Source organism: Chelonia mydas, chromosome 10, assembly GCF_015237465.2.
Source record: "Chelonia mydas isolate rCheMyd1 chromosome 10, rCheMyd1.pri.v2, whole genome shotgun sequence".
Classification (NCBI taxonomy): Eukaryota; Metazoa; Chordata; order Testudines; family Cheloniidae; genus Chelonia; species Chelonia mydas.
Window position 1 is genome coordinate 34410001 of NC_051250.2, and position 11125 is coordinate 34421125.

Consider the following 11125-nt stretch of genomic DNA (forward strand, 5'->3'; position numbering starts at 1 on the left):
CCCACAGTAGGCTTTGCTGCGTGTGGGGGAGAGCACTAGCCAGAGAATATCCAGGCCCCACTCCCCTGGGCTGGGGAGGATCTCAGCATTCCTGCCTCCCAGCTCAGGTTAAAGGCTCTGGCAACCCCCACAGGCACATGCATGTGTCCTAGTTCACCCCAGTCCCAGAGGAGTCATGGAGGGTTCCCAGGGCAAAGGGCGGAGCCTTACCCCTGATCAGAGGCTCATGGGCTCCCCATAGCTCTGAAGAAAGGGTGAGATCTGCATGCCCACAACCCTCCATCAGCCAGTTCAGCCTTAGACCAAGGGGCTTAACCCTCTGTGACAGGGGCTGTCCTACAGGAGGTAGGCAGGCAGGGAAGGAAGGGGGTTCATGGGCATATAGGGTTGCAGTTTGTGGCACCGGAATGACCCACTGTGACCCAGTCCTGCGGTCAGAGCTCTGCACATGGAAGGCTCCCCCACCTCACGTGACAGAGGCTCTTGGGTCAGACTGAGCCAGGACTGGCTGGTTCCAAATGTGATGCTGCCATGGGGTGGTGATAGGGAAAAAGCCCATCTTGGCCTACCTGTAGTAACTGACTGCCTAGGTGGCTGCTTGGCAGCTAATTGACTAATGAGCACCTGAGCCTGATAAAAAGCTGCCGTAGCTCAGCTGAGGGAGGGTGCTCCTTGAGAGACAGGTTACCCCAGCCACTGAGACTTACCTGTCTGGTGCATAGCATATAGCCCTGAGGAGCTGCTGAATGTGGGAGCAGAAGCTGAACTGAACCCTGACATGGACCCTGGAGGGGCTGGGATTCAAGGGTCTGAAGAAGAGGTGCTTAGATTCTATCTGGGAGTTAATAAATCAGAGCCCCACAAAAGGGGGTCCCTGCTTGAAATACTTGGGTCTGAATAAGTCACTGAGGGAAATGCAACTTTAGGGTCACCAGGGGGTGGGTGTGAGGGTGGTGCCCTATTACTGGACTCCTGCAGCTCTGCCTGTCTGAGGCTGTGGCTATACTAGGGAGGCTCTCCCTCCATAGCACTGGAGTGTAGACGGAGCCTGCACTGACAGAAGGGCTATCCTGTGGGGTAGGAACCTCCCTGTGCAACAGTAGTTAATGCAACAGAAGCATTCTTCCATTGCCATGGCTGTGCGTAAGCTGGGGGTCAGACTAACAGCGGGACAGGGAGGTTGTTTCACACCCCTGGCTGATGTAGCTGTGCTGTCCTAACTTGTCAGTGTAGACTAAGCCTGAGTCTGCAGGCAGCCTGAAACGATAGCTCTAAGAGAGTGCTGAGCTGCTCCTGTTCAGCTCAATGGGGTGTTCACCCTGAGGTCTCATGCTGATAGCCCTGTTAACTGTTTTAGTGCTGATCCTTTTAACAGGAACCCCCAGCTATTCTTGGAGTGTGGGCAGAGCTGTGAGCAGGCACTGCAGATGGTGAGTCACCTGGTCCTGGAGGCTCTTTTACAGGATCTGAGAGAATAGCTGCTTAACTTAGTTTCAAGCCCCATTAACAAGTGGTTTTATTTCAACAGAGGTGGCAAGCATCACTTCACAGCCCAGAAATAGCCAGGCACTTGCACCTTCCGAGTTGCAGGGCTCAGAGGGGAGGGAATGCCTCTGCTCTCTGCAAGACCCAGCTACTGCTGCTTGGGCCACATTCCTTTACTAGCGTCTTCCCCTCCCTTTAAGCCTCTCACCCCAGGACTATGTCCCAAATCCCCTTTGTTCCCACTCCCCAGCTCACTTCCTTAGCTCCACCAGTGCCCCCTCGTGGGGGAGAAGAGATAGGACTTCTCTGGGATGACTAATGAGGACTTGTTAGTGGTGCTGCAGGACACAGACAGACCTTGTGGTTCTCACAGTAATTATCTCCACCAGCTGGGGTCTGGCCTGGACTGGGTTGCTTACTACACTGCATGGTTCACCAGCCCCAATCCTCTCCCATTCCTGGCTGTGGGCTTTTGTGCTGTGATCTCCCTAACTCAGCATGCCCAGTGCCACCTTTCACCCTGCTTCTGCAACATCTATTCTAGTCAAAACAAAATCCACTGCCCTCTAACCGCTCCGTGCACAGGGCTTGGTGTGCTCAGCTATCCAGGACAGAGAGCTTGTGTGCCTGCTCAGGGCTGTCCAGGACACAAACAGCTGGCCATCTACAAATTCTAATCATGTGCAATAATGTCCTGGGCTTCTATTCCCTTTGCTGCACGTGGGGCTTAATCAGAGTCTGGCTTGGCCTTGGCTCCTTAAAGGGACAGATGCACTAATGAACAACACCCACATAGCACTGACTGGCAGAAGAGCGCAAGGGCAGAGGGGCATAATCAATCCCCCTTCCATCAGTGAGCAAACCGAAGCAGAGGGCATGAAGTGATAGGCCCAAGGCCACTCAGTGGCCCAGTGGGGCCTAGGACCTGCTCTTCCTGATTTGTAGCCTACTGTGTGAGCTGCTGGATCACCCGTGGACAGGCCATAGGAATAGCCCCACTGCATAGAGAGGGTCGGTCACTCAGTGACTTGCACCCTTAGCTGGAAGGCCATCCATCCCCAGTCGCTGAGGGGTTCCTCGCAGCTGGCCTTGGAAACACAATCACCATCCCTTTACAGGGAGGAGCCAGGACTAAACCGAGTGGGATGCCCGCCCCTAAATCTTCTGCTAGGACTGGAAATGAAACCTCCCATGCCTGCTGGGTAGACAGCCAAGCCCACGCGCGATGGTGGCAGGACAAGGCATGTGCGCGTGCGTGTAATTGAACACCCAGGCATGACAGGTGGCAGTGGCCTGTGTGAAGCTAATCTCCGCCTTTGGCCTGCCTGTAGACACCTGTAATCCCCAGATAGGGATTATCTCACATGAGAGCGACACTGCGAAGAGCAAGGAGGGGAGAGAAATATCTTCTGTGCCTGGGCCATTCCTGTGAGGATCTCGGCCTGATCCCAACAGGGATTCTATGGGTCCGACTGCAGCAGCACCCTCACCCGCCAGTGAGATCCATTAAACCGCAGAACCGTCAGCGTTTAGGACACTTATCCTGGGAAGGACAAAGCCCCAGGGAACATGCTGTCGGGAGCAACCTAATGCACCAGATAATCCCTGGACGGGGCCTTGTTGCTCTCCATTTTACCAGGCATCACAGTGACAACCTGGGTCCTCTTCAAACTTATTCTCTCTGGCTGCCCCATGGAAAGGGCTTAACTAAAAGCTGCAGCACGGCTGCAGAGCTGGGATGGCAGCATAGATGGCGCTGGGGGACGAGCACGGGGAAGGAGCCACTTCAGTGCCATTAAAAACCCAGTCAAGGCCCCAGTGATGGGGCCAGAATGGTAATGGGCTAAAGGGGGGTTAAATAAGAGACAGTGTGAGGACCGTTCTCCTACCTTTGCTAAATGTGAAGGGGACTCCCCTCTTCTTTGGCTGGAGCCAGTGGGGCTACAGAGCCTTTTGTCTCCAGGCGACTAGTACAGCTCCAGCCCAGGCCAGTAACGGCTGAAAGCCATTTACATATGACAGCTGATCCTGGCCTCGGTGGTGGCTTTACTCCAGGTCTCGGGGGACCCATGTCCAGGTCAGAGGTCGCACTGTTAGCCCCCTTGCTAGCAGTCTCTGCAGAGAAGGGCCACAGCAGTGCTGGCCTTGGAAATGGAAGGCCCGAGGCATGGCAGAGTGAAAGCTCGTGCTGAGGTGGCCTGTGTTATGAATAATTGGAGGCCACGAGGCTGAAGAGCTGCCCATTGCCTGTGTCTTACTGGAATTAAACACGTATGGGAAATGAACAGCATGAGGCCTCTAGAAAGGCACCAGGCGTGAGAACATAGGTGCTGACTTATTCAGATCCCGCAGGGTACTCCCCCCGACTCTGACCCAGCCCCCACTCCACCCCTTCTTCCAACTCCCCACTCCACCCTGCCTCTTCCCATCCCTGCCCTGACCCGACTCCACCCCTTTCTCCAAGCCCCCACCCTGCCTCTTCCTGTCCCTGCTCCTCCCTCTCCCCGCAGTGCCCCCTGCACGACACTGAACAGCTGGTCACGGTGGCTGCGAGGTGCTGGGAGGGAGGGAGAGGAGCTGATCGGTGGCGCTGGGGGGAGGAATTGATGGGCAGGGCTGCCAGCAGAAGGGACATGCTGTGGGGGAGCTGGCTGCCGGTCGGTGCTGAGCACCCACTTTTTTTTTCCATGGGTGCTCCAGCCCTGGAGCACCTGCAAAGTTGGCACCTCTGAGTGAGAGAGCGTGGAAAAAGAGAAATGAAAGATAGGAGCCAACAGATGACATTTGCTGAGCACAATAATCCAGGCCACCCCCTCCCCATAGGGAGGATCCTGAGCTCCTAAACCCTTCAGAGCACAGGCCATGTTAGCTGTCGCGGCTCCATGGAAGCAGGGTGTCCCCTCCTCCCCAGGCTCAGAACACCAAATCCATGTTCCTTGCGGCCCGGGCCAGGCTCAGAGCATCCAAGCTGGTCGGTTAACCATGTAATCCAAGTCTAAGGGGCAGCGGCCAGCCAGGTAAGAGTGTCTGGTCCAGGCTTGTCCCAGGATGCAGCTAGGGTTGCCAACTCTGACTGAAGCTATTCTGAGAGATTTTTTTTTTTCCAGCATGATGTAATGTCATTTTCTTAAAATATCCTCTGAAAGTCTTCCGGATTGCTTTCAATAGTCACCGGGAGATTGCTGCCAATTCCAGGAGACTCCAGGCCAATCCTGGAGGATTGGCAACCCTAGATGCAGCAAGGATCAGAGGCAGGCCTGAACCTCAGAGCTCAACCCCAGATCCCACAAGGGTGCTGGGATCCACATGTGTCTATAATCAGCCCTCCTGGCTGCCCTCCCTTATGAAGTACCTGCCTCCCTCTAGAGTGACGCCACCTGCCCTGTCCTACGCAAACAGCCACCCGGGTGTTTATTCCTGGGCAGGACTGTCATCACAAACACTGACTCACAGAGCTCAAGGCACCCAAAAATGGGATTGACGCGAAAGGAACGAATCCCACAGCTTCCTGAGCTGGGCTGAGTCCTGCAGTGGGGTCTTGGCAGGTTAGCGGAAGGCGGACTGGCTGCAGCAGATCGAAGCCCGGGGCTGGCGAACGACACCTGGGCAGAACACGAGGCCAGCTGTAAATAAGGTACAGTCGAAGCGCCAAGATTCTGTTGTTGTTTTTATAAATAAGGCACAAATCTGCTGGGAGATGACGCGATGCTGGGCGAGCGCAAGCACCCAGCCCAACGGCACCGAGACAGCTGTAAATAATGCAGTGGGGAAGGGGGCGAGGAAGAGACTCGTAATTACCACGCTGTCAAAAGCAAACAGAGCTAATGGGGCCAACCGCAGAGCTGGGCTGCTCCCAGATGCCTATCGATAACGGGGGCTCTGAGCATCCTTAATAGCACTGGGGACGGAGTGAGCTGGAAAGTAAACAACACCCAGTCAATAACGCTGCTTCCCAGGGAGTCTGGACTGCAGGTGGGGGCTAGGAGAGAAGGACGTGGATACAGACCCCCACAAGAGCTCTGTTCACAGGGTCCTCCCATTCCTGTTAATGCTTAGGAGGAAGACACGCAAAAGAGCAAGCACAACAGCAAACGGTACCCGGGAAGAGCATGGATGGGGCTGGGACGCAGAGTGGGGCATTGCTCAGCACACAGCTGGCGCTGTTTGTAACGACTAGGGTGAGCATATCGCAAGAATAAAATATTGGGGAACACGGGGGGGGGCAGCTACAGGCTCACAGCCCCCACTGGAGCCTGTGGCTGCCATCGAGGCGTGCACAGTCCTAGGAAGCCGCAGGTTGGGGGTGCACGGCCCCAGCCCCTGCCACAAACCGTGGGGCAGGGACACACAGCCCCAGGGACAGCCCCCAGCAGCAGTCCCACCACAAGCTGCGGGTCGGTCAGGGACGCACGGTCCAGGCCCCGGCCCCCACCACAAGCTGCAGGTCAGTCAGGGGTGCACGCCCCCGGCTGCAGCTCCCAGCTGCAGTCCCACTGCAAGCCGCCCGCCACAAACCGGAGGTCGGTTGAGGGTGCGTGGCCCCAACCACAAGCCGCAGATCGGGCGGGGGTGCACTGCCCTGGCTCTGGCCCCTGCTCCAAGGGAGGGTCTCAGGGCTGGGGCATGGGATTGGGGTGCTGACTCTGGGAGGGAGTTTGGGTGTGGGAAGGGGCTCAGGGCTGGGGTTTGGGGAATGGGAGAGGGTGCGGGCTCTGGGCGGGGCTTACCTCAGGCAGCTCCCCAGAAATGATGACAGCTCCCTCTGGGTCCTAGGCAGAGGTGCAGCCAGGCGCCTGTCCCTGCAGCTCCCATTGGCCACAGTTCCCAGCCAATGGGAGCTGTGGAACAGGCACTCATGGCAGGGGCAGCACACAGAGCCCCCCTGGTCATCCCTGTGCCTAGGACCCAGAGGGAGCTGTCACCACTTCTGGGGAGCTGCCCGGAGCCGGGTTGGGAGCCTATCAGCCCTGTGCCAGCCAGATGCCTGGCAAGCAACCCTACAATATCAGGACAAATGGTGTCCTGATCGTACACCGGTCGGGACGCGGGACAAACAGTTAAATATCAGGACAGTCCCAATTTTATCAGGACATCTGGTCACCCTAGTGCAAAGAAGCCTGAAACCCAGCTTAACCAGCCACTGGGGAATCGCCAGGTGGTCTAGAGCTGGGGTAGCAGCAAGGGGTGAGCCCAGGGGTGTGATCCTGAGGCTGCTCTGACTAATGCCAGGAACCAGACTGATCTCCATGTAGTCCCAGAATCCAGAATCACAAAGGAAGGACCCTGTGGTCCCTGAGCCACATTGAGTGCAGCTGTACTGCAGTTCAGAATTGGGTCCTTCACTGGGTGTGGTTTACTGGGTGAGCAGGGAACTCCTAATTCCTGGCTTTGCTGGACAACCTTTGCCAGGTTACACCCCCGCTCAGTGCCTCAGTTTCCCCATCTGTACTCTGGGGATAATGATACCAACTCTCCTTGCAGAAGGCTAAAGGAGTGAGTGCCTAAAGCACGTGGAGACCCTCAGAGGAAAGTCAGCTCCTGTCTGGATGTGACTTGAGGAAGGTTGGTCCCCCCACCCTGGGACTGGCTGCCCTGCTTTCCCATTCAGCCTGTACTGTTCAAATGCTGCTTGGCTTGGCTGCTCCCTGCTTCCATTCCATCTGCCTGTTGAAATTTAAAGCATTGCCAGGTACAGGAGGTGATCCCAGTGCCAACCTGGAATAATCAGTCATTACATTCTGGGAAGGCAGCCAGCTCAGGCTCGCTGACTCCATGCTCAGCTGCTCTGTTCTCCCAGCCTCTTCCATCTTCACCTGCTTTAAAGAAGCTGTAACTTCCCTGGGAGGACTTGCCACTCTCCCAAGGGCCTAGGGAGGATGCTAGGTGCAAGGAGTGTGCAGTGAGCCACTTACAGTCCGGCCAGTCTTGGGAGAATACCCGGGACTGCAGGCTCAAAGGATCATATGGGATGGGTGCAAGGCCCTCCTTGCAGTGAAACCAGGGGGTGCTCAGAGGAAGATGGGGGGCTGTTTGGGAAGGCAGCTGTTGGCTGAGTGGGGAAGGCTGGTATAGCGGGTCACTTGGCAAGGTGGCTGAGCGGGATGCTTGGATACAGAGAACAGGATGGGGGCTTCCTGTGTGATGAGCCCACCATTGTTGCATGAGCTGGCACCTGTGCCCTTTACCGCAAAGCCACTAAACTCTGTGTCTAGGCAGGGTTATTGTGAGCCAGCAGCGTGTGGAGCGCTAAAGGATAGAGGGCACGCAAGGACAAGAGGCCCTGGGCACCCCTAACCCTAACAGCGTGGTCTGGTGGGTACTGCAGGGGACTTATACTGCACTCATCGCCATAGTATGTGGGAGACAGGATGCCTGAGTTCTATTCCTGGCTCAGCCACTGACCTGATATGTGAGCTCAGGTGGGTCCCATTCCCCTGTCTGTGCCTCTAGGGTGCAAGGGCCAGATTCTGTGTTGTACATCACAGCAGGTGTGGGACGGGGAGGGCTGTGTGTCACCTTTATGCCTCCCTAATTCTGGGCTGCTCTGTTGGCTGATAGAGCCCCGGATGTAAGTTAGAGCAGGCTGATCTAGAGAATGGCAGCTGCCTTCTCCAACCAGTCCCCAACACGCCCTGGCCCTGCCCTTCCACCTAGCCCATGGGATGAGCAGAGGGGAGGGATGGATTGATAGATGACATAGGGTTGCCTACATTGTCCCTGTCCGGTAGGAATTCCCTGAGGGGCACTGTAGATCTTTTCATACAGGAGCCTTAGTCGGGGGCCAGGATCTTGCCCAGCTACACTGAACACATACATGGGAGGAGGATTGATGAAAGGCTGAGAGATGCTCGGGGCTCCTTGGTGGAAGGGGCAGCCATGGGGATTTTCAAAAGACCCCTGATTGTGATTAATTTCACACACACCTCCCCAAGAATGAAGCCTCCTCCGCAGCTTGGCTCCAACACCCAACCCCAGGGAGCCTCACAGTCTCACAGCCCCAGAGCAGGCATGGTATGCAAGCAGACACGCCTCCTTCCCATGCCACCAGAGCCCTGGCGGGCACGGGGCCTGTACATTACTCCCCCCACCCCCGCCAAGCACACACCCAGCTCGCATGACTGGAACAGAGGGGATAGGGCTGCAGGCAGGCTCGTGTACTAATGCCCAGCTGGCCGGTCTAATTTTAGGCCTCGTGACCTTGAGGGAGGTGGTGCCTGTTCTGCTGAGTGTGGCATTGTGGCAGCTGAGGTGGTGAGAAGCGCTGGCTGCTGAGACTCTGAGATGGGCCTGAAAATAGCTAAGCCCAGCTCAGCTCAGCCAGCGGTTCCTCGCTGCCTGCTAAGGACTGATGCCTTGCCAGGCCCCTCCCATGGCCCGATTCCTCTGTGCACGCCTCATGGGCCGCAATGCTGGGCTCCAAGCCTGGAGTCTTGGGCCTGCTCTGAGTAGCCAGGCCAGGGCAGGGGAAGAATCTACCCCAATACAGAGGCAGGGCCACTCCACAGGCCCCTGTGCACCCCACACATCCTCCCTGTGCTGGTAGCGGGGATGGGAAGATTCCCCAGCCCTGCCGTGTCTGTTTTGGCACAGCTCTGCCCCACTACCCTCCCTCCCTTCCCCCCCCACCCCCCCACGTAGCTGAACCACACCAGTGCTCCCTGGTGGACTGCCTAGATCTGCCCGAGCACACTGCCTGCAGTGATGCCTCATCACCATTAAGGGGCAGAGGGACTAAGCACTATTATTCTGCCTAGCTGACCCTTTTCCAGTGTTGCAGCTGTTGCTGAGTGTGAATCCCCAGGCAGGGCTGGGCATCTCAGCTCGGAGCCGCTGGAGAAGGGCAGACGTTTCTTTACATCCCCTGCTGTCTAAAGGGCCCAACAAATCCCTTGACAGTGGTGCCCTCGGGGAGCTTTCAGAAACTCTCCATCAGCTCTTGGCGCCCAGCGGACGGGCCAGGGCGAGCAGCGCGAAGGTGGCTGAGTCACCTGCTGGAGCAAAGACGCTGGACCCAAGGCTGCAGCGGAGAGCGCGTGACCCTTCCACTCGCCTGCATCACAGAGCTCAGCATTTCTCCTGGTGCCTCATCAGAAACAAGCAAACAGCCCAGACTCAGCCCTGCCACTGCTGTGCCCTTTCCTGCATGGGCTGGCAGGGAGCTAGCTGCCCTCAGCTTAGCCCCATTGAGCCCCAGCACCAGAGCCAAGTGACCTTCCCCGACTGTCATGCAGCGATGCTCTTCCAGACTCGATCTCCCAGGCCCAGGGCATGTCATGGTGGTGAAAGGTGCTGGGTTGATAGGCAGGGGGCTGCAGTTCAGGAGTGAGGCGCATTGGCAGAGTGGAGGGTGGGGAGGGCAGACCTAGAGAAGCCAGGGGCTGCTGGTCAGGATCGAGGGGCACTGGCAGAGCGGGGTGGCGGTGGGGAAAGTGCTGATTCCTGCCAGTGCCAATAGCTCCCCAACATTAAGGGCACAAAGTCTCCTCCTTAGTCTGCGGGGGCAGGGAGGGAGGAATTACAGCCAAGAGCCTGAGGAAATGGAGCAGCAAAGTGATGAAAATAAAGGAATGCAGCCCCCCACCCCATGCACACTGGTGAGGGGCCAATGTCACTCAAAGGACTCAAAAAGATTGGAGCTGCCCTGCCCCCCACCCCACCCCACTCCGAGGTAGAAGTGAGCCCTTGGTTCAGTGACTGTCCCCTCCGCAGACCCTTGTGGGGAGAAGCAGGCATGCTGGGGCTGGGGGGAGTTAAAGGGAAATGGCAGGCTGTAGGCCAGCTCCCATGGTGGGGGGAGGGAAGGATGCCCCCACCCCACGTACACCTGGTCCTGCTCAGCTCCCGGCAGCCAGCGAGTCCTGCTGCCTGGGAGGAACAGCTTGGGGAAGGCATATGCTTGCATTCGCACCTTGCATTCCCGCCATCTGGTTCGCTAATTCGGGGACTGGGGAGCTGGGGCACGTGGCTTGGCTGCCGGTTGGGAGGGGAGAACAATTCCCAAAGCAATGGAATGGAAAGTACAAGGGAGGGGAGCTCCAGAGCCTCTGGCAAAGGGATACCCCCAAGCCAAGCGCCTGCTCACAGGGAGCCCCCCAGCCTGTGACTAGCTCTCTGCAAGGCCAGGAAGCCATGGGAGTTCACCGCACACCTACCCCAGGGTCTATCTGGAGCAGCCTCACTCACTCTGGGTTAACAGCGGTGTCACAGAGAGCAGAACCGGGTTCTGGCCGGAAAGCCAGGTGTGCTCTTTCCTTCTGCCCCTCCACTCTCCATTTATCACCTCCTTAATGCAAACAGGGCCAGATTCTGATCTCATTGCCACAGGAATCGACCCAGAGTAATTCCTCAGATTGAGATGTGGGCAGGGGATCAGACTATGCCCCACGGGGTGGCAAAGCAACTGGGGATGGAAAGGGAAAGCTGTGGGCGGTGACCCTTGGCAGGGGAGGGGAAGGTAACCCTAGGGTGGGGAGGGAGCCACGGGTGCCTGCACTTTGCTCTGTGAATGCACAGCCAGGAATCTATTTCCCCATCTTCTCCCGGCCGCTGCGGGAGCCTTGCATTGGAAGTGGGTGCATGCAGAGACCAGACTGGGCTTGCTAACAAGGGCACTGCTCTACGGGGGACCTGCACATGGAGG